The following is a 23,074-nucleotide window of genomic DNA, read 5'->3' as shown; positions in this document are numbered from 1 at the left end:
AATATCAGTGGGGTACAAGATTGTCAGGTCAGACTGGGAGTGAATCTGCCTTTTCAGATAAATGCTTTTTTGCTTTATTTTTTCTGCTGACTTACACGTTTGGACAGTAAGAATCCTCCTCCTCTGTGTGCTGAGCTGTGCTTTCTATCCCACATCATCTTCACTAATGCTGACAAGCCAAAAGAAATGAATGATAATTTTACCACAGAGCCAACCAGTGAACAGCAGAGTTAAAATATCCAAACTTGTAAAACATCCCATTTCAACAAGTTTGAGCACAAGTTTATTTAGTTGTGTGTGATGAGCACAAATACAAATACCTCGACACAAGCCCCAAGCAGCACAAAAAACCTGAATACACAGGAAAAAGCCTAAATACACATTAAAGCTCAGTTCAGCAAGCTACCTGAGCCTGAGGTCACGTAGCCCTGTTAAATCCACAGGTTTATTTACATCCACCCCCAGATTCGTGTGTACAAACCCCTTGCCAAGCTGAGGGCTGGTGAGCAAAGCCTTTATTCCCTTCACTTTATTTCACTGCTGAAGCAAATGAGTGATTTTCTCACCTCTCTCTGGACTTCCTTTCTCAGGAAAATTTGTTCAGTGGTATATTTCTTTAGGTTCTGGATGTGTTTCTGGAATGGCAGCAAGTTCTCCACCCTCCTCTGTGGCAGTGCTGCCTGAGCCTCTCTCCAAGCAGCTGATGGAGGATTTGGAGAGAGCTTGGCTGCATTTCACCACCTTCAGTTCCTTCCCAGTGACAGCACCAAGTTTCACTTGGGTTTCTACCCAGAACACAGATAAATCTGCAGCCAATAATGTTGAATTTGGGCACACAGACTCTAAAAACACTGTGCACATAATGCCTTTAAAAATTGACTTTATTCAGTTGGGAAATATCACCCCCTGCCCTGTCCTGCCTTTAGTAACTGTTATGTCCCAGGATTCATATTTTATGTCTGGAGGCCACTGTTGATTTGTTTTTGTTTTGTTTTTTTTTTTTATTATTTATACAAACAACTCTTGTTTTTATATTTTCTAAAGAAGGAAAAGAGGAACTTTTAAACATTGTATTCCCATGTTTGCAGGTGTGTATTATGGTACTTGAAAGGAAACAATTTCCACACATATATATATATGGTTGATGGAGACCCTTTGGGGTCATGATGTGCAATGAGAAACTCCCAAACAGTTTGTCAAGGCACGACTTTAGTCAGAAACTTATGCCTGAGCCTGAAAATAATCATCTGGTTTTTTACTTTTGGTGAGACCATACAGTCAACAAAAGTTGGGCTGAACCAGAGTGACTTTGTGCGTGTTTTTACCAAAATATCACCCACTTGGGACTAAGACCCTGTAGCAATATAAACTAATAGCTTATATTCAGTAGCTGCATTAGTAAAAATGAGAGAAGATATTAAATGGCAACTATTTGGAGTACACCAGGAAGTCCCAGGAAAGCAGGGGAACAGACGGGTTTGGTGCAGCTTCTCCAGGGCTCCTGTAACCGAGGAGTTTCCAGGTCCCCATTGATCATTCCTCTTCACACCATGTGTATAAAATAGCAATTGGAGGCTTCAGGAGTGTCATGTCTGCATGATGAGTCCATCAATTTTCCTTTGGCTGCAGGTTTCCCTTCGGTGGCTGGGAAGTAAATGATGAGAAGCTGAAGGAGAAAGCCGTAAATTACTGGGCTCTGCCAACTCCAATATCCGCAGCCTGACGGCTCCTGGGTTTGACAACAATCTGCTTGTCAGTCTCTCTTGCAAAATATTAACATGCTCAATTATCAGAGGTGTTAGTCAACTGTTAAATCTGAGGATTGAGCAGCCCAAAGGCCAGGGATGGGCAGGCCCATCTTCCCTTCCTGCTGCAAAGCCTCTGCTAAGGCTCAGGAGCTGCTCCTTCTCTGCCCGTGGTAAGAGTTTCTTCAGGGTTAACAGTACTTTTTGGGAAATTCCGTCTCCTTCTATGAGAAAAATGGAAAGCAGGGCACAAGTGTTGTTGCTGGATTCCCCTGGGTGCAGCCTGAATGTCTGGTCGTGGGAATGGGCTGTGCCCAGTGCTCCCCAAATCAGTCTCTTTGAGCAGGCAGAAAACAAATCCTGTACTTTAACAAAGCCCCCAGGTCTGGGAGGAAAAGCCAGATCACCTCCACTGAAGAGCATTTTAATAGCTAGTAACTCAGGTGTCTCCTAATAGACAGCCCAAAAACTCATCTTCCTCTGAAAGACCCTTTGGGAAAACCATCCCATTTGAGCTTGATTTTCTCTGTCTTCCTGTGCTTTTTCCCCTCAGATCTGTGACCTGGTGCTGGGATTTGGACCTGTTGCATCCATCAGACAGGGAACAGTCTCTAAAGTTGGAGAGAAATTCCCAATGCAGTAAAGGTGGGTTGTTCATTCTCCCACCTCACCCCAAAAATATGAATTTTAAGATCGTTTTACTGGCAATAATGGAGGGAATCAATTTAATTTAAGTTACAAGGCCTCTCAAAAATTCCTATGAATTCCTGTGGCTATAATAAGTCCTCCTGTAATAACATCTCTGGTTAAATAAGCACTGACCACTGGTTTAGAAAACTCTGAGACACCTCCCATCCACTCATGTTGGCAAGTTTTTTATAGAGGAGGCATTGATCAATTATTACATTTAATTTTATGTGTGGAATTTAAAAAGAAAGGTGTATTTTTAAGCTCACTACTTTGCCTCAGGCGATGATGATGAGCATTAGTCTGTCTCCTCATGCTGTAAATTAGGATGGGCTACTGCAGATAAGGGTGTTGTGCTAAATATTAGAAACAGTCACCTGGAAACAAATAAAAGGGTGAGCAATAAGCACATGCAAATTTATCCCCCATTTCAAGTGTGCTAGTAAATGCTGACTTTCATAGAGGGAATGTGGTGCAGGAGGAGGATGTTGGGCTTTGCAATTACAGTCCCAATCCATTCTCCAAAGATTAAAGTTTTACACAGTGGTTGTTCTGGGGAAATTCGCTGAATCCTAATATTTAAGATGAAAGCATAATGAAGGATGATTTTTTTTTTTTTTTTTTAAGAATTGTCTGATAGGCTTGATTTGCTGGTTCTCACTGAAGCAAAACTTCCCTCTGACTTCAATTATCAGTAAATTGTGTTGACCTCAATAAGGGTTTTTGCAGAACTGGACCCGTAGCATGAATAGGCTGTTCTGTGCAAAAAAAAGTGACTGCATGGAAATGGCATCTTCTTACTCATCAGTTCTGCCTCCCGAGGGCACACGAGCTGCTGCCTCTGCCTTTAATGACAAAAATGAGCTTTTGCTGCTCTTTCCCCCTGTGAGACCTTCAGAGCTGCTGGGACTGGGCTGAGAATTTGTGCAACAACGTGAGAGTCTGGGTGAGAACCACCCTGTAGGGCAGTGGTGTCCCCCTGGTGCTCCACACCCAGAGGGGTGTGAGTCCCAAGGTTGTCCCCAAAAAGGCTGTGAGCCCCAAGGTTGTCCCCAAACCCCTTTCCCCCCACATCACAATAAATCAACCATCATTTTCCCAGTGGGCTACTCCAGACTGAGAGCTTTAAACTCTCTCTGTTTGACATCCTCCTGATTTATTGCATTTGTAAAGGTGACCTTAAATATTTTAATGGTAATAATTCTTTCAAGGGCTTGAATCAGTAAATGTGCTGTGTTCATATTTTGGCATTATATACTGGAGGCAATTTAATCCATATAAGCAGTTTCAGTGATATTAACACTGTAGGCAAACTGATACTAAAGTTTAAATGTCAGAGAGAGTTTTCATATTACATCTAGTGCAAACAAAGCATTTTTTCTCCAACTACTGACGCATAAAATACCAGGAGATAGTAAAGACAGAGAGTGCCAATGAATCTGAAACAAACAGGAGGTGAAATTTATAGTATTTTCAAATATGTGCCCTATCCAAGGACTGCTGCAGCTGCACAGATCTATAAAATTAGAGATAAGAGGAAAACCTTGTAGTGCTCCACAATAAGTGCACCTCCGCCAGGGTATCTATCTGGATTTCTGTAACTCCTTGGAGATTTACTGTTTCCCCTTGGATTTATTACCCACTGTGCATACCATGGATGGTATCTTACATTCCCTCCACTGGCCTGTTCATTATTTAATGACAGGTCCCAGTTATAAACCCTGTGCAGGGAGGGGCCATCACGTGGCCACCCCTCGTAGGAGCAGAGAAGCGCTGGGAGGATCCCACCAATATTTATCCAGTGATGCCCTGGGAGCTGTGGATTCAGGCAGGTTCCCATCCTCTAGCCCCAAAGCTCTGGGTGGCTTCTCACACTCCATGGCCAGCCAAGACTTTGCCTTATTGGGGAAAAAAGAGCAAGGATTGGGTAAAAGGATGCGTCTTTTATGGTTTCCAGCTTGCAGTGTTGGATAAATGATGGGATGATGGTGGACTGGGTGGGATAAATGATGCCTGAGGCTCTCCAGGCACCTGAGCCCACCAGGAGCTCAGTGGCACCAGCTCATAAAACCTGTGCCATAGGGTCAGAAGGTTTATTGCCCATGTGCTGCTGCTGCAACCCCATAAAGCACCAGGGATAACGCGTGTGGAAACACGGGCTGCTTGTTTGGGTGTTTTCCTGTTAAGTAACCTGAGCTGCTCTGAAATGTCCTGCTGGCATCACTGGGCAAGAAAGGGGGGCAGTTGTAGGGAGCAACTCACTAAAAATAAATAAAGCAAGCCATGAGTGACGTGTAGGAAATCACAGGAGGAGGAAGCACAGGTGCTGTCACGGGGGAAGGGAATGAGCACCGAGAAACAAAATTTATGAGCTAATGATGCTCCTTTTTCTAAAGATTTTTTCCTTGTTTTAAACCCTCTGAAGCTGTGGTGACCATGGCTCCTGGGTATGTCCATCACTGTCACTTAAGTACATGGGATGGGGTAGTGGAATTGGCAGTGCCCCTTTATCCCAAGGAATTTTGGAGGTGCCTCAGACAATTTTAGGCAAACCCTGCTCCTGGGGTAGTAAAAGAGGTCCTCAGCCTTCATCCTTCCCTGGCTCCCAGAGCTCCCAAACTAAGCCCTGCTAGACCTTGATGAGATGTCCCAGACCAAACCAAGAAGAGCTCAAGATCCCGTGGGAGGAAGGGACAGCCTCTATCAGGAGCAGTTTCTTTAATTATTCACAGAACTCCCCCACAAATAACATCTTCCCAGCAGTGTCTTTGCAGCAAGGTGAACTTCTTGCATTCCAGGCTGGAGGAATCAGCTGGACTGGTGCTTCTTCCGTCGCCTTTTTGGCCACGACCCGAGCACAACCTGCAGACTCCAAAACCTCTAAAACTGAAGAGAACAGGAACGCGCTCAAAAGCTTGTTGTGAATTTGTATCTTCTGCTGAAACAGAGCCAAGATCATTAATTCATATTCAGGTCTCTAATCAATATTTCGAGAAAATCAAAGTGTAAAGCTCAACCTGTATAATGGTGTTTCTGTCTTCATCCTGATTGCACTTAATTTCATCAGGGTCACACTGAAGAGCTCAGCCTTGTTTAATTCTAAACTCCAATGACAGTCAGAGGAACGTTTTTAGCTGTGGCTCTGCAGGGTTTTTTTTTTTAGTCAAAAGCAATTAAAAGGCTTTCTTTGGCCTCCTTAATTTGGCAAACTAAATAAGGTGTTCTCGTGGCTTGTTTCTCCACAGAAGATTCTATCACTGTGTTTAAGACCATTTATAGAATGACTTGTGAGAACTGCTGCCACCTCGATAGATGATACACCAATAAATTAAAGGCACATAAAATGATGGATTCTGATAGAATTAAGAGGATATAAATTAATTGGAGACTTTATTGCTGTTTCTGTTTTGAGCAGGGTACTATGGCAGTACATTCTGGCAACAGGCTGGAAAGGTAAATTAATCTTTATGCATCATCATCAAGCAGTGTAAACATGGCCAAGCTTAATTAGGACATAATAGGTTGGTAAGTGTCTGCCCCTCAGAGGTGAGATTGCTCTCTGGCAGGTGATCACAGCCCAGAGGACTATCAGGCAAGGTCTTCTTTCAAAGACTGGTAGTATCTTTACAAGCCTCTGACAACAAATCCTACGGAAAAACCACACCAGAGGCAGCTTTCCACAGTCCCAGGGACAAACACAAATGAAACGTGGCCTGAGATTGCACTACTTTGGCAGTAGAAGCTCTTGTTTTACTGCAAAACCAGAATAGGAGTCATTCAAACCTCCACCTGGGAGCAGGATGGAGGTGCTGGGCACCCCCAGTTCATCTTCCCACACCTATGGGCACCCTTGGGTGGGCTGGGAGGGAAACCCATGGAGAGGGGAACTGGGCTGAAGTACTCGTGTAAAAAGAGCAAATATCTTACTTGACAAATTGTCCTTTAGAAATTATAGCACATGAAGGAGAGAAATGCAATACAGCATCTCCTTTCCACTTCTATTTCTGATACTAATTTTTGTCATTAGCAGCTCCATTCCCGTGGGTTTATCAACCCACTGAAACCTTACCTCTCTTTTCATGGCAGCATTTGAACTTATACTTACATATACAAGCATATATTTATCCTTACTAGACACGATCTTGCTTCTTTAATGGCCAAAGTTCACTAAAGGAACACAAGACAATAATTTCTATTTTAAAAAACAGCTGCAAAATGTAGTTCAGGAACCTCAGGTTATGGGGGGGAGGGAGGGGTTGTGAGAAATTTTGGGGAACTGATTCTGAGAAGAAAATGTGTTTTGTTGAATAGTTTCAGCCAGTCTAGATTTGATGTCTGGGCAGAAGAAAATTCAGGCCAGAAAGTAAGTTTTAGTTTTGGGGCAATTTTAGTTTAGTCTGCTTTAAAACTCATATTGTAGTGTATGTTTGGTGTCAACACCACGATGGTGACACGGGTATGAACTGGTCAGATGTGGAGTGGCAGATCTTTTTCAAACTGTCAAGCACCAAAAGGTGTCTTAATAACTGGCAATCAAACAGCAGCATGATCTTGAAACCCTTGCTACTTCAAGGCACCTTTTGGAGTTCAACTTACTTGTCTTTATTTCCTGATGATTGTGCTCAGAGTTTGCTGCTGCTCAGTTGCCTCAGGAATTAGGGTATGCTTTGAGAGCAGGGGGAGGACTCCTCTGCCAGCACAACTCTGCAGAGCAGAAAACATCTCTCATTGTGGAAATTATCATAGATGTTGTATGAAAAGGGGGGAAAAAATCATTCTAGAGCCATGGCAAAAGTCCACTGCAGAGCACCAAGGAGGCCACTTGAACCCATCTTGATAATCAGAATAAAACAGAAGGGAACACACAAAATGTTAAGTTTTCAACTTTATTTGGTCACTAGCATCCTTGCAGAGGGGTTCTATGTGCTTTAATTTCTATTTCAGTTCTTCAGTTGACTTTTTAATTCCCGCTTTGCTCATTTATTACATGTTTTGCTCATTGTTTCCACCACCTAAAACTAAACCAGTTTAATCCACCTATACCTCAAAGTCAGATTCCATCCCTGCATCTTGCTTTTGCATTTCCACTCTTTGATAATAGCTTTTGCTACCAGCCCAGTTTAAATTCTTAATTTTGTCTAATTCCTCTAAATGCACAATGATTCTTCAACTGGAAAGGAAAGAGAGGAGCTCGGAATGATCCATATGTTGAAGTACTGTATTTTCATCATTTAAATGATGAACTTCCCATCAAATATCCACAAATGTACATTCATGACTCCCATCCAATGATCTATTGGCCAGAGGCACATACATTGTTTTAATTTATTTTGGAGGAAAGGTGCTTTCCTGCCGAGTTTGGATAAGCTTTCTCTGTACCAAACAGATGTTCAATAAAAGAGACTTTACTGAATATGACATATAAACACAGGGAAAGAGAAGGAAGGAAGGAAGGAAAACTACAGGCTGTGTGGATTCCTGATTCATCAAACAACAGGCCACAGTTTTAATCAGGGCCCTGATGTCTTGGAAGAAGGGAATGTTGGCACATTTTTTGTGGTGGAATTCGCTTTGGTGAACCCACTGAGAGATCACGAAGCCTCCCAGTCCTCTGATGGATGTAAACAGTTCCTCCCATCACGGAAAAAACACCTGGAAAATTTTAATCGCGTGGTCTGGGAGAATTACAGGGGTTGGTTTGAAGGTGGCACGTGAGGGTTTCTTCCCCACCACCCGGTTTTGCTTTAGGAAGAAAAAAGGGTTTCTTTAAACACCCAAGTCTTGCATCTATTCAGGCTCTTCCTATTTGGAGAGAGGTGCTATTTAAGGAGGCATTGAGGAGCACAAAGCCAGCCTGATTCATCGGGAGATCAAAGAGGGAATGCTGCCTTTGAGATAAAGATGGCTCTGCTTTGAAAGGCTTCTCCTTTGTTCAGGAGCTGCCACGGGATGTCCACCCACCCTGAGTGGGAACCTCCTCCTGAGGGACACACAGGGGGAAAAAAGCACCTCCTCTGCCTGCTCCAGGTGAGCTGAACCTCGGGGGCGAAGTGGAAATTTTGGTTGTTTCCATCAAAGTGAGACTTCTTGCCCGACCTTCTCCAGACCTTCCCGGCTTCCCGGCCAGATCCCAGCAGGGCAGCACGACGGGGTCCATGATGTGCTCCCACCTCTTGGCAGATAATCACACTCAAAGCTGCATCTTTTCAATTTTAAGACCCCACTGAAAACCTTCTTATTTGCAAGATGTGAATCCCAGTGGTGATTTTCTAAGGAAGGCGAATTAACCTTTTCCACCCACTGTGCTTGCCCAGGGACAGCTCCTCGCCAGTTTTTCCTCACTCTGCCTTCCAGTACTGATGTGTCAACGTGGGGAAAACTTGGAGTATTTCAATACTTCTGGGATCATTTTGGTAAAATCTGATGATATTGAAGGCAATGGGGAAGCAATAATGTCCCTGTCATAATAAATTATTTTATATCCCAGTCCTCAGCATGAGCCACCAACTACTCAGAACCAAGTGTGAATAAACAGGAATCTCCAATATGACCCTGTGTAGATTTACTGAATAGTTACTACACGTAAGTATCTACAAGCAGGAGCACCAACTCTCCAACACCAGCTGATGAATTCAAACATGAACTGAAGTTTTAAAAACACTGAAGCCTGGGCAGTGTTTTTAACAAGATGGATTGGCAGTTTTAATAATTCCCAGATCCCAAACACATATGAAAAGAGCCCTTGATGAGAAAGGTCTGATTACAAATAACCTGCAGAGAGATGAAAGTTCGTTTTTAATATCTGGTTTTTTAAGTCTGCTTTAGGCTTTCAAGAGGCTTCAAAAGAAGGCAAAGACTAGAAAACAGTTTGATTTAATACTGTTAGATGTGTGAAATAAAATGCTGGACAATAAGAGATGTAAAACAAGCAACAAGTGCAAGTGACTTAAATCAAATTAAAGAGCTAATTGAAAATAATGGAATTAAAACCTTTTTTGGTTGTTTTTATTCATCTGGTTTTCAGCACTGTTTGCAACAGCATTTTTTTTTTTTATCTTCTTTACTTTGAAGAACAAACTTTCTCTGCCATGAAAGACAATGATTTTAATCAGGATCTGAAATGTCATTCCATGGGCTGGAGATGGTAAATGCCAGGCAGGAAGAGAAGCACCATCAACACAAACCAGCAGGGCAACCCCAGAGCTGTGTGGCCTTTGTCTGTGGAGCTTTCTGATACAACACCATGATACTGAGGTGCTTTAGCTCCCTTTATACTGATCCTCAGCAACACATCTTTGCTTTCATTCTCTATATAAAGGAGTTCTCTTGTTCTCTGCTGTGGCACACTCACAGCTCCCACTGAGCCAGTCTCTGACTCCAGGGAGTAGCCACGAGGTATCCACTAGTATCATGTTGTTCTGAGGACAGTTTTTGTCTAGATCACCCAACATGGAGCCAGCTTTTTGTTTTGTTTCATTTTTTAAATGGACTTCAGGGCGTGTTTAAGCGACTGAAGAGAAATGGGCTTGGCATTGGATTACTTAGGTGGGGTTTTTTACCTGATGTCAAAGGAGTGACTCCTGTGCAGTGGGATTGGTGTGACTGCAGACCTGCCTGTGGGAGACCAGGTGTCCCAGCAGAAACATGAGTGTCCCTATGGCTCTTCACTGTCCCACTTCTGTCCCCCTGCCCAGTGCCATTGCAGTGCCCCGTTTTCTCCTGGCCATTCTCTGTGCATTCCCAAGCCTTGTCCTCATCCTCCAGCTGGTTTTGAGCTCCAGGGCAGGGATGGCTCAGCATTTCCCCACAGGGGTTGTGAATGCCAGAAGCCTTCATTGCTCAGAAAAACCCTGTTGAGTAGAATTGATGATTTAAAGGGTCTTGGCCAAATGAAAGGATAATTCTCTGACTGCAAAGTGCACCTGCAGGGGGATGTTACCTACAGACCTTGGATGAGGCTTGGCTTTGCAGGGCAAAATTCAACCTGAGCCCACCAACCTGTTAAAAGCATTTTGTACAGAAAATTCCAGCATAAATCCCTGTCATCAGTGGTCAGAAAATTCCCTCCTTTTTTTTTTTGACTGGAAGTTCACAGAAATAGCTTCCCTATGGGCTTCAAAGAATGGGCAGCATGGCGGGTTCAGCTGCTTTAGAGGTTATTTTTGCTTTATTCCATCCTGCACACAAGCAAACCAGGCTGGAAGCAACCTGGTCTAGTGGAAGGTGTCCCTGCTCATGGCATCATGAGATGATATTTAAGGTCCCTTCCAACCCAAACCACTGCAGGATTCTGTGATTAACTGTGCTGCCTTTCTCATGGGCAGCTTAATTTTAAGTCTTCCTGAAGAACAAGGGAAAAACCAACTGAGACAACATGAGGACAATTCCTCTGCTTGTGGGAATGGTATTTTTAAATGGAATTATTCCCCCTATCTGCTGCTATGCTGCCTCCTCATTAGAGGGAGAGGAGAAGTGGGTGTGCTCAGTCCTGAGCTCTGATGGTATGTGTGAAGAAATCACTCCTGGTGCTAAAAACCAAACTGACACTGCCCCTCAAGTTTGGTGAAATATCCAATCAGTCTCAGTGAGCTTTTGAGGGAAAAGGAATAAATAAAATAACACACACACACACACACATACACACACACAAAAAAAAAAAAAAAAAAAAAAAGAGGGAAAAAAAGAAGAGAGAAAACCCACCAACCCCAGTGTGTTCCCATAATGAAGGGTCTAAAAATGCCCCACTCATTGATGCAAAATTACAGTTATTGTTTATCCTCCTTCTACTTCACACAGCTTTATACAATACACACCACGAAAATACAAGCAAACAACCGACACATTAGTTAAGAGACCTTCCATTTTACTTTGGCAGTTCATGATAATGGAATTTAATTGTGGAAAAAGCTGAATAATTTTAGCTGAATGTCATTTGGTTCATTCAAACTGGGAATCAGGGACATTTTTAACAAAGGTTTTCAAACTTCTTTTGAAATCAGGAAGCTGCTGTGCACAGATAAGGGGAGAGGTTTGAGGATTCTCTATCAGAAATTTCAAGGTTTTTTCCATCTGCTTTTTCACATTAACTGGTAATTATCCAGAAAGGCACATAATAGTGCAGAAATGACAGAAGCTGACAAAGGTTTTCCTAAGATATGTAAATTGTCAGTGATAGGCAAGGTGCAACAGAAAGCCTTTCTACAGCACAATTATTTATGCCAGTTCCATTTGCTTTTAGGTAGCGCTGATGGTTCTCCGGCACCGCCGCCTTTATCACAGGCCCTGCACATTCCTCACCACCAGCACGCAGGGAAGTGGCAAAATCCGGCCTTGGAGCTTGGTGGTCTCCTCCAATGCCTCTATTTTCCATTAAATGCACACACGGGGGCCTGTGGAGACATTTCTGAGGAGCCTCATGTTTGTTATAACCTCCCCCTGCTTCAGTAAATAGGTGGGACCCTTCTCACTGGAACAGCTTCCATGTATTAGTTCTGGGTGGTTTAGGAGTCCACCTTCCCCACAGCAGTGCTATTTGAGGGAGGAGGTGTTAAAACACTCTGAGGTTCATTAGCCCTCTCTGCTAATTGCCTAATTTCAGCAAAGAGGTGAACCCGTTGAAGATGCTCAGACAAATTCCCTTCCCCCAGCTCTCACTGCCCAGTGTGTCTCTTCCTGGGGGTGGGAAGGGTGGGTGCTGGGACAACCACTCCATCTGCTTTTAAAAACTCAGTCTGGGAACACAGAGCCATGGCATAGTTTGAGTTGGAAGGGACTTTTTAAAGGTCATCTTGTCCAACTCCCCTGCAATGAGCAGGGATGGCCAAATTGGGGTATTCTTACTTTACATTCCTTGAGAGAGAGAAGATCCTCTCTCCCTAAATTGCCCAGGCAATTTTAGGACTTATTACCCATAGGAGTGCATGACATGTCCCTGCAGGTCACCAGGGTGGGCTCCAGTTCTCCAGTTCTTGAACAGGGTTTTACACAGATATTTTCAGTCTCTGCTGTACAGGCAGACAGATTGAGGTTGATAAATGCCTCCCTTCCATAGGAGAGGTCGGGTTTGCCTTCTGAGTCCTTCTGGGAAGTTAATTCATGTTTAAGTAAAGAGAGAGGGGCTGTGCAAGGGAGAAATTCCTGCCTGACCTCCCCCCCCCCCCAATTCAGCTCATACAGGAATCACAGGTTTTAATTAACCTTTTCTGAGAATAGGACTTCATATGTAACTACATATGCAATGAGAGGTTGCAAGATCTTTAATGGATGGAAGGACTTTACCTATCAGTCCCTGATGGAGTGGCACCAGAGGTATTATGGTGGGATAATTACTTTCCATCCCCACGTGAGTGATGTTAAGTTACCCTGATGGGAGGTGTTTCCATGTGTGTGTGGGGGGGTGTGGAATTAATTTCCTTTATGGTAATATTAACTTAATGGGTGCTGAGAGAAAGTAAACAAGATGCAACACAGCAGAGTTATATAGGAAAAAAAACCAAGATTGCATTTGAAAGTCAATGGGCTTTGCTATTTTCTGTAAGGACCTTGTCTTCTATCTGGAGCTTTGTTTTCCCAAATCAGGGAGGTCAAACCCCTGTGAAAGGCTTTGGGGTGGATGAAGGGGAAGGATTTGCCCCACCAGATCCATTGAGGCTGCAGTTGCTGCCTGAGGAGGGTCTGTCCCTGCAGGAACCAGCCCGGGGGGGGGGGGTGTCACTTGTTCTATTGATTTTATTTTATCTCATTTTTTTAAGATAGATTTTCTTTTGGGTGCTTTTACACCATAAAGAATCAACGAAGACTTTCAAGAACTGCTTTACTTGGTCAGAGTTTAACCTCATCAGGAGGTGAAGCTCAGGGGCTTTGGATGGAACATCCCAACAGCTGATTTATGGAATCTTCAGCCCAAAAATGGCCCCTGTGCTTGTGTCCCTTTTGTCCCCATTCCTGTTAACTCCCAGGACTCCTTCCTTTCTCTGAGCAGCCCCTGGTAAGTGCTGGAGGGACAAAACCAGCAGCTCCAGCTGCTGACACTGGACTGTAGCTCCACTGACACTGGAAAAGCGAAAACTTTGGAATACGTTTGTTTTTTTAAACAGAAGTTGATATATTATTAATTGCAAGAGGAGACACCAACTAAGCCCCGGGGGAGACTCCAGGACAAGCTGAGGTGGGGGACCAGAACCCAAGCCCAGCTGGAAATGCATTTTGGGGATATGCAGGTTAAATTAGGTGCCTGGGCCACCAAAGTCATGCTGGTATTTATACAGAGTATTCAGAACATTAAAAAATTGCCTGAGTGTTAATTATGTCCTTAAACTTTCTGGATTTGCTTTGGGTTTACATTTTTAGGGGTTTTTTTTCCTAAATAAAGTTAAAATTAAATCAAAGCTTACCAGGCCTGTGAAGATGGTCCTAAGTGGTGTGTGCACAGCAGAGCTGAGGACTTTGGAACTGTCATGCATAGACACTGTTAGAGCTGGCAAAAGGACTTTGGAAAGGCACTTAAGGACAGAAACCCTGAGGATGCTCAATAAATAATCCCAGGAATGATGCTGTGAATGTGACTTTGCCATTGTTACACATTTCTGCTCCTCCTTGTAGTGACATTTTGGCCACTGTGGCACTAGCAGGGACACTCCTGAGCAGAGAAGGTGCTGCCAGCCCCCAGCCCTGTGTCCTGCCCTGGAAACAAGCCCTGAAAGAAATTTCTAAGCCTCAAACTACCAGAAAAAGCCTGAAAATAAACCATAGAGGAGCATCTGCCTGAGTTTACTGCCGGTCCAGAGCCTGGTCCCCCCTCCATGAGCCTCCCATGAACGGGGAAAAACATCATCACAACTCCTGTGAGCAGTTGTACTTCCCCAGCAGAGCTTAAATTTTGGCCATTAAATCATTCCAGCAAGATACTCACCACCCATCTCCAGCCAGAGAATTATTTACTAAAGCTATTCAGCAAATAATTGGGAATAATGAATCCATCAAAGGAAACTGCAGTGAAAAAAAGAGGTGAAATGCACTGGAGGAATTATTCACTTCAACTGATTCACTCAGCCCTGTGAGCAAAGAGTTGAAACAATGGAAGGAGAGAAGGAAAGAGAAAATAGTGATGATGCTTTAAAATGTGATGTTTTGATTGTCCAAAACCTTCCAGCTTCTGTGATGCCAGAGCTCCCCAGTGTCCCACCCCGTGTTTGGGGGGGCAAAGGGGTGGAAATCAGAGCAGGGAAATGCGAGAATCTAAAACCACAGAAATTACCAGAAAGAATCATCTTGGTTATCTGTTATTGTTGTTTTGGGTTTTGTTTTTCTGTAGCCTCTTGTTAGACTTTGAAAGAAGAAAAGGGGGAAAAAAAATATTAAACGTATTTCAGACTGGTTGAACTGTTGTTCACATTAACTTACGCTAAAATTATTTTTAATTAAATGAACTTCCCCTGTTTGTAGCTGGAAGGTACTTGTGTGAGATAAAAAACTCCATTCTAGTAACGCTGAGACTCACCACCACTTAATTAGCATCACAACTCAAGGCAGGAGGATGAGCAGGGAGGTGGGTCTGTGCTGCTGGGTGGGATTTTGGGGAGGGAAGGTCCCTCCTCCAGCTGCCCCATCCCAGACCCACCCGGCGCCCCCAGGGACACCGGGAGGGGAAATCACGCCTCGTATTTGACACAGTTTGTGGCAAAAGCAATTATAATTAACATTATATTAAATATTAAGTCAAGATCATAAAATGTTGATTGGTACTGATTAGCTGTGTAATCCATAATTAGAAATCACTGCACCCTTCAGCAGGTACTGTAGTGCCTCACTCATGATTTCACTGCTAAATTAAGCCGGTGATTCAGCTTTTGCCCTGAGTTTTACTTTTGCATTTAATTTAGGGCAGAAGCACATTCAGGCAAAGAAAGGCACAAGATCTGTTCCTGCTGAGGCTGTTCCCAAACTCTCCATCCTGAGGGCTCCCCATCCTTTATACACCCACGGGAAGGCAGTGGCCAAATTGCCCTCGACCATCCCCAGCCCTGCTTTGGTTGTGTCTAAAAGACAAAGGAAGAAGCACTGGAACAAACTGCCTGGGGAGGTGGTGGAGTCAGCGTTCCTGGAGGGGTTTAAACGATGTGTAGAGGAACAGACTGTGCCAGGGGAAGTGGTGGAGTCCCCATCCCTGGAGGGATTTAACAGCTGTGTGGATGTGGCACGTGGGGACACGGGTTAGTGGTGGCCTTGCAGTGCTGGGGGGTGGTTGTCCTCGATCTCAGAAGGTTTTTCCAACCTTTATGATTCCATGACTGCATGATCCCATGAAAAATTCCTTGTCTATTTGCTCACAAAAGCTTGAGGTGAGTCTATCTGTGCCCAAACCAAGCAGACAAACCACCCTTAGGCAGCTCCAAGATAAGGATTTATTTCCAGCACAAACTAGGACACCTCAGCAAGGAGGGATCAGGAGAAGATTCTTTATTCTGAATTGATTTTAGAAGACCAAACCCACCTGTATATTGTTCATTATTGGGGTGGAAACACCGACCCTTTGGTCAGACAGCTCTGAGAGGTCGGTGGCTCTGGGCTGGAGAGCTGCTTCAGGAGGGGGGATTATTATAGGATGACTATATATTGAATATGTGAAATCATTAAGGTTTGCTGCAGCAGCCCTGCTTTCCCCTAATTTTATGAGTCCATTTATCATGGATATCCATTTGTAATGGATAATGTCATCATTGCACACTGGGAGACACTCAAGTTTTGTTAAAGTAAAGAACTGAATCCCCTCACCATGAGGTTTTATGTCTTTGCTGCTAATTTCGGTCGCTGAGACCCAGCTGTGATTTTCCACAGTATATCTGGATAAAAATAATAAAGTCTGGGGGATGAAATTCCAAGCCTGTGGCAGCCTGGCTGTACCTCCTGGAACTCCAGCAGCCTCCTTGCAGCACTGCAGATGAGCTGGTCCAGAGGGACCTTCAGAGGCTGCGCTGGGCACCCGCTGGCAAACCCTGGGCTAGAGACAGAAAGCACAGGCAGAATTTCTTCTTTTCCAAAGGCACTTTGGAGTCCTAGGGAAGAAATCTTTTCATCCCTGCTGCAACTGGAGCAGGCTGTGTTATCTTTTGCTCTGATTACCATTGCCTGGGAGAGGGGATGAGGTGCTGGGCAGAGCCCGACGATCCCAATCAATTAAATCAATGAGGCCGTGACGCTCTGCAGATTCCCCCTAACCAAAGGTTTGGCCTAAAAGGCAGCACACACAGCGTTGGGAGGGCACATGGAATCACAGATAACGTGGCTGCTGGGCAGGCTGAGGAAAACAGGGCAGCTGTGCTGAGAGGATCCACATTTCCCTGCGATGGGCGCCGTGGGATGCGGCCCTGGAGCAGGTCAGGGAAGCACTGCACCCTGTGATGCTCACACACTTTTAATTATTCTTATAATTATATTAAAGGCTATATTTTTATGGAAATGATGGGTTTAAGATTGCATAGCTCATCTTCTTTTAAGAGCTGCTTTTGGCTGTTCCAGGGAAACCACTATGTTCTCCCCTACCTGAGCTCCTTGAGCAGAGATCTTTACCTGTCCCACTACAAGGCATCTAAACCCCTCTCACTTCCTTCCCCTGGGCATCCAACAACCTGAAAACACAAGAAAGCACCAGAAAAATGCTCCCAAACCTTGTGTGTTCTTTGCTGTTGATAGTCGAGGGACTACCTCTGAGCAAGCAGCTAAATAAATACATTTAAAAATTCAAGCAGATTCCCATGCCATGACCAGTAAAAACAAGGCATTTCTACTCTTTCAGCACATTGATTTGAAAAACAAATAGCAAAAAAATAAGAGCGGAATGTCCTGCCTGTATCTCACCCTTCCCTGGGCAGCAGGGAGTTGTTTCTCTGGGCACAGGGCATAAAACTGCATTTGCATCAGCCCTCATCTCCTGCCTGTGATGTACAGCAAATCCCTCCATCCAGCAGCCAGCCTTTGGCTCCTGGAATACTAAAAATGTCGATTTTTTTTTTTTTTTGCCTGCAGAACCAATGCATTAACTCAGAGAAGGGGCAGCAGAAGGAAAGCCTGGAGCCACTGCCCACCCTGCAACTGGAACAGGGTTTGAGCAGCAGAGATGCAAGAGAAAGAAAAAACACCTCTCTCAGATGGCTCCAAAGAGAAGGTCTCTGCAGTCACTTCTCAAACACTGAAGATATTCTCATTTAAAAATATCCACTTAAAGGCAGGTTTAATCTCCAAATGGCATTTTCCACTTGAAAAAAAAAAAAATCACATACACACACAAAAAAAAAAAAACCTTCAAAAAAACCCGTCTCCAGTTATTTCTCCTTCATTTTTTTTCCCCCCAATTAAATTAATTTAAAATGAGTGGAAAATGCTTTATGCCCTAAGAGCCTGAAACCTCTGGTGTCAGCTGAAACTGGCACTTCTGCTCTCAGCTCCAGCCCTCGCTGCAGGCACCTCTGCTTTGAAGCCTTTGAAGTGTTTGTGGCACAGGAAGAGTCTCTCCTCAGAGAACACCCCTCATTTTATATATATTTAATGTGCAAAGTGTGTGTGAGTGTGTTTGTGTTCCTACAACGTGGATTTTCACCCGGCAGATGGGAAAATGGAGAAGAAATCTTGACTTGCAGAACGAAATTCAAGTAAAAATCACTGGCTTGTTGAGCAATCTTTGAGATCTTCCAGCCTTCATCCATGAGGTTATTTCAGCATCCTCCTGAGGATGCAGTTGAAATGATCTGCTGGCCTTCAGAGGGACCAAAACAGTTCTTTTAGTGCCTGTAGGACCTGCTCTCACCTCTCCCAGCATCAGGATTCCCTTTTAAAGGAATTTCCTTAGAAAAATGCCATCAAAGAACACCATGGAAATGCCACCATGGAAACACCAGGAGCAAAGTAGCTGAGGGTGCCTGTTCCTGCTGGGAGCTGCAGGGCAGCTGGAATAACCCCCCTGAGCTTATTTTGGGGATGTGATGCAAGAGAAATACAATAAATTTGATTAATGGTTGGATTTGGGGGTTAATTATTTGACTCAGGACGTAAGGACCTCGCTTGTGGAAACGAGGTGTGATGTGGGAGGCAGCACCTGAGGTGGGCTGATGCAAAGTCTCCACCTCAACACCCAGCAGGACCAATTTTGAGGGTGATTTGTCTAAATTGTTACATTTCCCTTCTTTTTTTGGCAGGGAAATACTTAGAATTGATGCCCCTATTTCAGAACGTATTTATTCACCGTGCCCTGCAATTATTGCAGCCTGTAACCAGTGAAGTTTATTCAGTAATAAAATCTTAAATCAGCCAGTTCAGCCAATGTTCTTTGAGCCCTGAATGCTTTGGTGAACATCTTCTCCCCCTGACTGGTTTTTAAATAGAGGAAAACCCCAAAAGTTTCTTACAACATCTCAAATGGAAAAACAATCATGTTCTGTGACTCTGCAAAACTGTTTCTGAGGACATGTGATATGTTTTGCCAGGGAAATGTCCCTGTCCCTGTTCTAGGGGTGGCTCTTTCTGCTCAGAATTTGTTGCTTCTTTTAGTGTAAACACAGGGAAACACTGGATAATGGATAGGGAAAGTAAATAGACAGGGAATATAGAATTAACCCTGTGTTTTTCACATGCTTGCCCTTCATGCCACTTTATTTTTAATTTTTCTGGCTTTTCTGAACCCATCCTTGAGTCAGCCAAGGCCAGGTGAGACTTTTTCCTTCTCTGCTGATCCTGAACCTTATAAAGCTTCAATTTACTCTTCCATAACCAAATGTTTAGTACCTACCAGGTGGGTTAATTAAAGTGCATTTTTTACAGCTCTGATAATAATCACTGCTACAGCACCACAGCAGTGGCTGTAGAGTGTTTTTTCATTTGATATTTCTTTTTAACAGTGTTCACACTGTTTAACCCACTGGTTCTTTCGGGTCGAGCCAAAGGTTCTGATCCTACCTGGAAATATCAAGTTCCAAGAGATGAGAGCATCACATGCACTCATGACAATTCCCAAACTAAATGCAGCAGAGAATTTTGGATATAACTAAAGAATGGGTGATTTTTAATTTTTTTTTTTTTTTTAAGAGGAGGAGAAAATCTTAGTAGGAAAAAAAAAATATGAGAAGAAAGAGAGAAGATCAGTGAATGTCCAGCATTGATTTAGGAACAGGCTCTGCCAAGCAGGGGAAAAAGGAGCCCTCTCCAGCCCATTTAGTGTATGGTTATTAGTATTGATATAGTATTTCCCTTGGCTCCCAAGAGAAAAATTGGGGAATGAATTAGGAAAAAAATAATACATTTCTGTGAATAATTTTTTTCCAATTCAGACGGGGTTTTTTTTTAGGAAACGGGAGGGGAAAAAAAGAAAATCTGCTTCTCAAATGTCAAGGACTTGAAAGACTAAAAATACATCACCGGAATAAATAAATTAACCCAGCCGACAGGACTGATGCTCTGCAGGCATCAGGGATTAAATAAATTCACTAAATTCAAAGTGGTATTGCAGATAAGAGCTCTTTGTGCTGCAGCATGTACAGCTTATTGATTGTAGGATTGAGGTGCTGTGCACTCTTGTAAAAGGGGCTGGGGCTGATAGGGCTTAATCCTGCCCTAATGCAGAGCCCGGTGCTCAGAGCGTGGGGCCAGCCCGGATTTCCTCATTTAGTTTAATTTGGTTTGGGTCTTGGTTTGCTGCACCCCACCTGTGCCTCTCCCTGGGCAGTGCCTGAGGGACAAGAGGCACTGCAGAAGGTGCTGACTTAGCAGGATGAGGGCTGGGGCAGGAACGCTCCTGGGAATCTGCCTGGGTTGTCTTCCATAGGGATGTGAAGCCTCGGCACCTCTCGTGTTGCATGGGGGGGCTGCAACCCCGAGCTCAGGGGATGGAGGGACCTTTTGGGGGGAGATCCTTGTTCTGCAGACCCACCTTTTGTTACAGGAGCCCACCAAGGCAGCAGGAGTGTGTGTGACCAAGGTGAAAACACTGTTCCTGTCCAGAGAAGACGGATTTCTCCGGACAAAAAGAAAAAGTGGAAAGGTTTAAGTGCTGCTGGGTCAAAGCAATCCCAGAAGGGATTATACACGTGGCTGGAATGAAGGTTGGTAAATTCCTGGCAACCTGTTTTCCATGGCAGAGGGAGTTTTCACCCTCCTGGTCAGATCTGAACTGCCAAATTCACTCCACACTAATACAGAAGGACATTTGTTTCCTCCTCTGGAAGCTCTCCTGCCTCTGGTTTTTAGCTCAGGTCTGTGCAGGTTTCTCTGAAGAGCCAGCAGAGCTCTCCAAACACAGAATTTTATAATTTACCAAGAAAGGGAAAACCCTCCAGGCCTCTGGGAGTGTGAGAAAGCAGCTGGGCATGGCAGTGATGCTCTCATGGAGTGCTGGTCTCCCGGTCCAGGTCTCCTTGAGTCAGGTGGTCCCAGGTATCAGCACCTTCCCAGCCTCAGGGAGTCCTTGGGAGTCAGTTTTCTGGTAAAAGAGATGATCTGACCAACAGAAAAAACTTTTATTATCAATTATTGTCTACCAGGTATGAGGGAAAATCTCCCTGCTATGAAAGAAGGAGCTACAGGGACTTGACTTTTGGGTAACCTCCTCAAATCCCTGTATCTCTCCCTCAGGTTTGGCAAATCTCCCAATTTCCAACTTCACCAAAATCCAGCCTCTTAATCTCAAGACACATCATCTCTCCTACGTAACTCTGCCTCCTGAGCACGATCACAGGGCCTGCATTTCAACACCCAAGATTCATTAATATTTCCTGCAGAGTGTTCAGTAAGTAGCAAATAAAGCAGGAAGTGTCCCAGATGTTGGAAAGAAAAAATGGAATTATTCATTGCTTACTAACATCAAATGCTAATCTGAGAAAAGCATCCTTGAAGAAATCCTTGACTAAAATTCATCAGAGTGATGTGAAATCACTGTTTTAATTATGCATCTTTGAATGTATTTATTAGTCCCGGTTCTGATCTGACTTACAGATGTTTAACAGTGATAAGGGTCTGCTGCATCTTCGGAATTACTCGTGATTTATAATGACAAAACTTGGATCAGAATTAGGTCCTTGTCACTACTCTATAATATCCTTTCATCAAACTTCCTCACATGCAACAGATGAAAGCAAAAACGTGGTTTCTGCAATTTCAGACCTCACCGCTGAGCTCGTTAGGTTGGGGTTTGAAATTTCTCCTCCAGAAATGATGATTCTCGCACAAAATGTTGTCTGCCTGAGCTCTGCTCGTCACGGGAAACTTGAGAGCAAAGGGGGCTCTTTATTCCACCAAAAAGGTGTGTTTGGTTAACCTTGTGCTGGCTGTAAACGTGGAGTTTTAATAGAGGAGCCAGTTCTTCAGTTATGCAGCTCTATAATATCATTCTCTCTTTTTGTTGTGACTATTAGATGTATATCTATACCTAACACTGGGAGATTTGCCCAACCTATGGGAAATAGGGGAATTTGATGGGGTTACCCAAAAGCTCAATACCAGATGACTACTGGAGAGACTGTGCTCAATACCAAAGATATTTAAAACAAAACACTCTCTATTCAAGACTGATTCAAAGCCACCTGTGTTTCCAAAGAATGATGGAGTTTTAAACTACTGCTTGTTCTAGAGCTGATCCAGAAAGAGCAGGTCTCCAGGGATGGTTTACTCCCTAAGGCATGACTGCATGATTCAGCTCAATGTATTCCATAAATGCCTTGATGACATTAAACTAAATTTTTTAAAGAACAGATGGAGAAAGTTAATAAATATTTCATTCTATAATATAAAACTCACTTCTATATTCACAACTTCAGGGATGCTCAGCTTCACAGATACCAATAAGTCTGATGGATTTCTTGCTGCATTCTCATTCTTCTGCCCTGGTGTCTCTTATGGGATCATCATTCCTGCATGCTTGGTTTGTTTTATGGGATCAAGGAAAGGCAAGTGACTGTAAATCTTGACCTCCTCTGCTCCTGGATTATATACTTTTATTCTTTGTGACCATAAGTGTTCGTCTCCACACTGAATAGATAATTAAATGACAAAAATTATTCAAAGGGAATTTATAGTGAGAAATTATCCCTTGAAGAACTGATAGGGCACAGGCATAACCCAAGGAGATACCAGGAAAAAAACCAGTTTAGAATGGCCAAATAAAACACTGAAATATCTGTGTATTTATAAACGTCATGAAAGCATCCATTTCCTGGGAAAAAACACGATTTTTACCTGCATATCCCAATTCTGTTCAAATAAAATTTCTATGAAGGGAAAACAGTGTGAATATTGCTTAAGAACTGGAGACCAAGCCAGTTATTCATATGAAAGAACTAATCTTTCCATGTGGGAATTACAATTTCTCACTCTATGTATGCCATGAATCTTGTAAAAGAATAATTAGAACTTGCTCCAGAAGGAAAGAAACACCAGACTTGAATAATGTTTTAGGAAGAGCATTAACAAACAGTTTTATACTGCCAACAATCTTCTAGAAGAGATTTACATTCCATTATTAATTAACTGTACTGAGTCAATAGCATGACATAAAGCTCAGGAGATGTATGTTTAGCACAAACTCTGACATTCAGGAGAACTGCACACATTTGGAGGAAGTTTGATTTAAAATTTATGCAAACGAGCTCAGCAAGCAAAGA

The 23,074-nt window shown here is 43.4% G+C and overlaps 1 long non-coding RNA gene across 3 annotated transcripts; it reads left to right on the top strand.

Annotated features, from left to right (window-relative positions):
• The first annotated feature begins 1,801 nt into the window (after positions 1–1,801).
• On the top strand, positions 1,802–17,688 carry LOC116793825. Of its 3 annotated transcripts, XR_004359597.1 has the most exons (5): positions 1,802–1,918; positions 2,299–2,390; positions 5,848–5,885; positions 8,369–8,459; positions 17,457–17,688. It is a non-coding gene; the product is annotated as an uncharacterized LOC116793825 (long non-coding RNA). The 3 variants fall into 3 exon arrangements; XR_004359598.1 differs by lacking the exon at positions 8,369–8,459; XR_004359596.1 differs by lacking the exon at positions 17,457–17,688 and having other exon boundaries at positions 8,369–9,407.
• Positions 17,689–23,074: the final 5,386 nt, after the last annotated feature.

The sequence above is a fragment of the Chiroxiphia lanceolata genome, chromosome 14 (assembly GCF_009829145.1).
Source record: "Chiroxiphia lanceolata isolate bChiLan1 chromosome 14, bChiLan1.pri, whole genome shotgun sequence".
In the NCBI taxonomy this organism is placed as follows: domain Eukaryota; kingdom Metazoa; phylum Chordata; class Aves; order Passeriformes; family Pipridae; genus Chiroxiphia; species Chiroxiphia lanceolata.
This window is presented reverse-complemented; position numbering and strand designations above follow the sequence as displayed.